The following is a 6,027-nucleotide window of genomic DNA, read 5'->3' as shown; positions in this document are numbered from 1 at the left end:
TTCAGAGATGGATGCTTGGAAAGCAGCAGCTGCTTGCTGGGTGCCCAGCTCTAAAGACAGTGCTGCTGCCGGCAGCAGCGCATAAGTAAGGGTGGCATGTAGGGTGACCAGATGTCCTGATTTTATAGGGAGAGTCCCGATATTCAGGGCTTTTTCTTATGTAGGTGCCTATTACCCCCCACCCCGTCCCGATTTTTCACACTTTCTATCTGGTCACCCTAGTGGCATGGTATGGCATTTCCACCCTTACTTCTCTGCTGCAGCTGGCCGTGGCGCTGCCTTCAGAACTGGGCACCCAGCTAGCAGATTCCGCTCTCTGGCTGCCCAGCTCTGAAGGCAGCAAACCTTTGAAGAGAGACCATCTCTTACAAGTGACCACTTTTGCTAACTCCAATGAGTGGTCACTCTTGGCAGGTTTTAATGTATTCTGGACAGGTGCTGCAAAGAAATTTTTCTTACTCCAAGGCTTCTGCGTTTTCTATATAAAAATATCTCCTTTCACTGGGACAGGCTTTACAATTCCACAAAAGATGATCTATTGTTTCCTGGACCATACATGTTTTGCATAGCCAATCCTTACTTTTGTTTATTAGCAATAGATTATTATTAAATTCACATTTACCTGTTAAAATTCTGAACAGAGTCACTTCCCTCTTCCCCTCCGGGCCTTGGCTCATATCAATATTTTCAACCCTTGGGCGTACTTCACAGAATTTTTTCCCCTTCGTTTCATGTGCCCACATTCTTCCCATATCTTCCTTAGCTCATTTTTGATTAAGTCTTTCAATTCCAGTTTGCTTAAAGGGATCTCTAGGTCAACTTGTACCGTACGTGCTTAATGGCATTTTTTGCCTCTTAGTCTGCCAATTTGTTGCCAGCTATCTCTACATGCTCTGGGATCCGTGTTATTACTATGGTCACATGCCAGCCAACTGGGCCAATTTGGTTGTTAGCAGTAATATTTCATTATGTGTATCATTTCTGCTGTCAGACTTGCCATTGTATGGTGCCTGCCGCCCTGATAAGGAATTGGACAGGATGGCCAGGGCAGCTGGCTGCACATCTAAGGCCCAAGTTAGTGCCAGCAATATTCCTGTACGCTCAGTCATAATGACAGACATAAAGTTAGTTAGTGCCTGAATGTGAGCACTCGGAAAGCTGTTCCCACTCTACCTGCTCTTTCCTCTTTGGAGCCACCAGTATACTGTTGGCAATAACATCCCAATTTATCACAGATATATTGGTTTTTTATATTGTGTATATTTATCATTCTTCTTTTGTTTATTTGATTATATAATTTCATGTCTCTCTCTGGAGCAGGGTGGCGGGGAGGGGAGGCAGGGTGGGGTTCTAGTGAAAGAGTATTTTCCCACAGCTATAGATTTTGGCTTCTTTTAAGTCTTTCTTTTCATTGAGATTTATCCACTTCTTTACCCTGCTTACATGAGGAATGTTGAGTTTTTGTCCTGCCCGGTCTCCGCTTAATTCCCATCAGTTGGTGTATATTAGCTTAGGGTTATCTTCAATATTCCCTAGTACACTGGGCCAAAAGGGGAACTCTAGGAGCTTCATTCTAAGAGCGATAGACATTTCTCTAGCTGCTATCTGCAGTACACACAGAGGCATAGTAATGAAGGCTATACACAATGCCTGTGCTTGGATACAGTCTAGTTTTCTCAGGTTTATTTTCCATGCTGACCTAAAGGCCTAGCAGCCATACTCAATTATAGGTTGGGTTAGTGCTCTGTATAGCATTATCACCCTTTTCTTATCCACACCCCAGGAGGTTCCAGAGATACTTTTACGTAACTTGATTCTTCCTTTGCACTTATCTATAATATTTTCAGTAAGATCCCTCCATGTGAGCTTGTTATCAAATATCTCATCTAAGAATTTGTCCTTTTTTTGCTATACTTATCTGCTGGTCATATATGTATGTATGGTAGATAGATAGATGGATAGATTTTACCTCTTTTGAATCATCTGTGTTGTGAAGATCTTTCCCTTAGTTTTGTCAATGGAGAACTTGAAGCCCCACCTGTTTCCCCGATCTGTACTCTGAAATGCATCCTTGTTGCTTTTGATGCCACTTTGAAGGTTTCAGCATTTCATCCATATGGCACAGTCATCAGCGAATCATGAGATGCCTATTCCTGTACGTGTCTCCTTTGGAAGGTCATTTATTATGATGACAAAAAGGGTGGGGCTAATTATACCCCCCTGCGGAGTTCCATTGGTCACAGAATAGAGGGTGCAAAAGGTTTTCCCCACCTGGCCTTTTATAACTCTTTTGCTTAGGAAATCCCTTCTCCATCTGTACATTCTTTGTACAAAACTCACATGTTGGAATGATTATTACTTATGCAGGGTTTTACCACGGCACCAATTTAACCAGAAATCCCTTTATTAAATCCAAAGGCCAAATGGTTTATACAATTACTCTAAACATGCTTAAAAAGCTGAACTATAAGTAATTTACTACATCCAAACAGGAACAAAACATTGATAAGCATTTCATCAAGATACTTACAAATGGGCTAAACCCAGAGTGTCCTAGTCTCAGGCAGGGCTTAGCAGTGAGCCCTTAAGAGTTTACTTTGTAGACCCTTTAACAAACAACAGGGGCACCAGAACAGAGGGCGCCAGGAGGCCATGGCTCCATTACTTTTAAAAGTGGGAGGGCTATGCCCTCTCACTTTTTACCAGCTGACAAGGCGAACAACGGGGGGAAGGGGCAGAGAGGAGCAAGCGAGGGTGGGCCTCAGGGGGAATGGGCAGTGCATGGGCAGAGGTTCGGGGGATGGGGCAGTGTGAGGGCCGGGGAGAAGAGAAGGCGCAGCATGAGGGTGGAGCCTTGGGGGAAGGGGTGCTGTGGGGAGGCAGGACCATGGTTCCAGTGCTGGTGTCCCCCCCACTTTTAGGGTGCTTCCGCCAGTGGCGTAGCCAGCTTCTAAGAGGAGGGGGAGCAAACATAAAAAAGGCACCCCCTCTTGGCTCCTCCTCTGGCCACGCCCCCCTTGGCTCCTCCGGCCACTTTTGGAAAGGCGGGGGAAGCAGCTGCTTCCCCTGCACCCCGCTAGCTACGCTACTGGCTTCCGCCACTCCTGCCAAACAAATGATGTCGTTGCCAATTACTGACTTCAGCTAAAAACCAATTTGAGACAGTTCACCCTTATTTCCAGTCTTAATCCAGAGCAGATTTACAGCCTCCTTTCTGCCCAAGAAGGCCTTTCCTCCCTGTCTCTTCCTGCTGACCAACAGCTTTTCTCTAGCCCCTGGGGTCACGCAGGCCCTGGTTTTGGAGAGAACGCTGCTAGTGAGGTGGGAAGGGCCCCGTTGGCGCTTTTTAAGACAGAGTCTTTTTGTCTTTTTTAAAACCATCTGCAACCACCCCTATCGGTCAGACACCTTCTTTTTAGAAACCGTCTCTTATTTCATTTCTTCTCCTTTGAACCAGCGTCCTCCCTGCTTCCTTCCTTCTGACACATAACTTATTATTTTCTAGGCTTTCCTTCTACTTGCTAGTCGGGGCCCTGCCTTACAACACAGAGATTTCCTTAGCCAAACATAAGCCATCTCTAAGTCTTTAATTTCCTCTTTCTCCTACACTACGGATGCCACTTTATATAAAAGTCCCTCTCTCCAAAACATATCGTAGGTTTTTTCAAAGTGCAGAAAGGTTACTATCAGGTATTCTTTGCTTCTCCAGCTTTCTGTGCTCCTGTCTCTATCTGCACAATGTGGTCAGTCGTGCTCCTATCTCTTCTGAACCCACTTTGCTCCGATTTCTCATTACGTGTGCTGCTAATCTCGCCATCACCAGTTTTTCCATCATTTGACTAAAACATGCTGGGAGGGCCGTTGGTCGGGATGCCTGAGGCGTGGAGCACATCTGGAGCAGGTGCGTTAGGTTCAGTGCCCTGCCTCGATTCTAGGGGATTAATTACATGCTGCTGCACAGCTAGATGCCTCTGGCAATTTCAGTTGGAGCGGTGCAGAGCTTTCGTGACTGAATCCAAAGCCACGTGAAACTCAGCTAGTGTCAGAGCCGAACACCCAGATGAAACTAGCCACGCTTCGAGCAGAGCAGTGCGGGGTCCACAAAGCTCTTGGCTGGGTCTGGGAAGGCAGGGCAGTTTCAGTCCTGGGTCTACAGTTTTGCAGGTAACAGGCTTCTGGGCCAGTGACCGGCTGAGCCTCCCTTTAGGCGGGGCGGTACGCCAAAGGACCATGCAGTACGCAGCTGAGCTGTGCAGTCTGTCACCGGCAGTCACAACCTTGGGCCCGAAGGCGGGGATGGATGGAGGGCACAGGGCTTGCTCCATCCCGGTGGAGCCATTCCTGTTTCTAAAGTGGGGTGAAAGGCCACATATACGACTAGCAGTGACAGCAGCCAGGAGGCCTGACCGAACCTCCACACAGTAGAAGCAGGCCTGGAAGTTCATTATTTGAGGCTGGGGATTATTATTTTACCTAATTGCCAGGCCAAAGATGATTATTAAAGATGCAGCATGAGACCAACAGAAAGAACTCGCGGCAAAAGGCCCATAGTGCCCTGACGCAGGAGACATGCCTTTCAAGGGGCTGCAGCTGCCGTTGGGGGAGTGGGGGAGGCAGTTGTATAGATTGTCCCATGCTAGAGTGTGTGTGTGTGAGGGGGTAGAAGCACCCAGGTCCCAACCCTGCAGGGAGCCCCCTTGGGTCAAAGCCCAGTGGGAAGCCAGGGCATAAGCAGTTATTAACAAGGATTCACATGGACTGGAGTGGGTCCGATGCCCAGGCTGGTGCTGGCTGCCGAGATGGCAGACCCAAGGGGGCAGGTTGTCAGGGAGCAGCAGCACACATGCCCTCGCAGGCCCGGATTAAAGTCTGAGGTGGGAGTGTTAAGGGCTGATGGGTGGTTTGATGTCGTGAATGATGCTCTGCCAGGACCCCAGGGGGCAGCGGATGGAGATTGCTCCCACAGCACATGCCCAGCATGAAGGGCACCGGACACAATGCCACCCAGCTACCCTTCTTTATGGGCTTGCTTCTCAAGCCTTTATCTACAGCAGGGTAATTGCCCGCGTCCAAAAGCTGGGGGGCAGCAGGAGGTCCAGGGGGACTAGCATGGAACGGCTCAGGACATGCGGCATTCAGCACTGCCTCCAGGAGCAAGGGGCAGCTGCATCCCCGTCACTGGGTGTGACGTTATCTGATTAAAATACGACCATATAGATCACTGTTGCAACCACTGTTATATATTTGCAGAAATATTGTACAAAGATTGTCGAGTGAGGTGTCTATGAAAAGGTTATGATTTGCTGGTTATGATTATGCTATCTGTATGCATGTATCATTTTTGTATGTGAAGTTATAAGTATTGGAATATCCACCAGCTTTATGGGGATTGTCTGCCCCATTCTTTGCAGTTCACACTAATTGAGTAACCATAGCTATCCCCCGCTGGGACACCAGTCACAGCCAGATATGCCATGTAAGATATCTGCAAAAATGTTATAATTTGCCAGATATGATAATCTTGTTTATATGTTTGTATCACCTTTGTATTATGAGTTATATATATGTCTGTCTGTCTGTATTTCAAACTTGTGCTATGCTTCTGGATGACACCCCCAGACAGTTTGGCATCAGCATTGCCTAGCCTGCTTGATGGTCCATTAAGGACCATCAGCCATACAACTGACCCATTGAGAGAAGGCAGATACACCTTATGACTCAGCAAGGCATGCAGGGACATGTCTATGGAGCAAACTCTAAGGCCTTGGCTACACTTGCAGATGTACAGCGCTGTGAGTTAAACCTGACTTCGTGCAGCTGAGTAGGGAAAGCGCTGCAGTCTGTCCACACTGACAGCTGCCCAGCGCACTGTCGTGGCCACATTTGCGGCAATTGCAGCACTATTGGGAGCGGTGCATTATGGGCAGCTATCCCACAGAGCACCTCTTCCCATTCTGGCGCCGTGGGTTGTGGGAAGGGGGCGTAGGTGCGGGGCATTCTGGGTCCTGTCCCAACACCCCGTGATGC

Source organism: Emys orbicularis, chromosome 9 (genome assembly GCF_028017835.1).
Source record: "Emys orbicularis isolate rEmyOrb1 chromosome 9, rEmyOrb1.hap1, whole genome shotgun sequence".
In the NCBI taxonomy this organism is placed as follows: Eukaryota; Metazoa; Chordata; order Testudines; family Emydidae; genus Emys; species Emys orbicularis.
The sequence above is the reverse complement of the archived record's forward strand: the minus strand, read 5'-3'. Positions refer to the sequence as shown.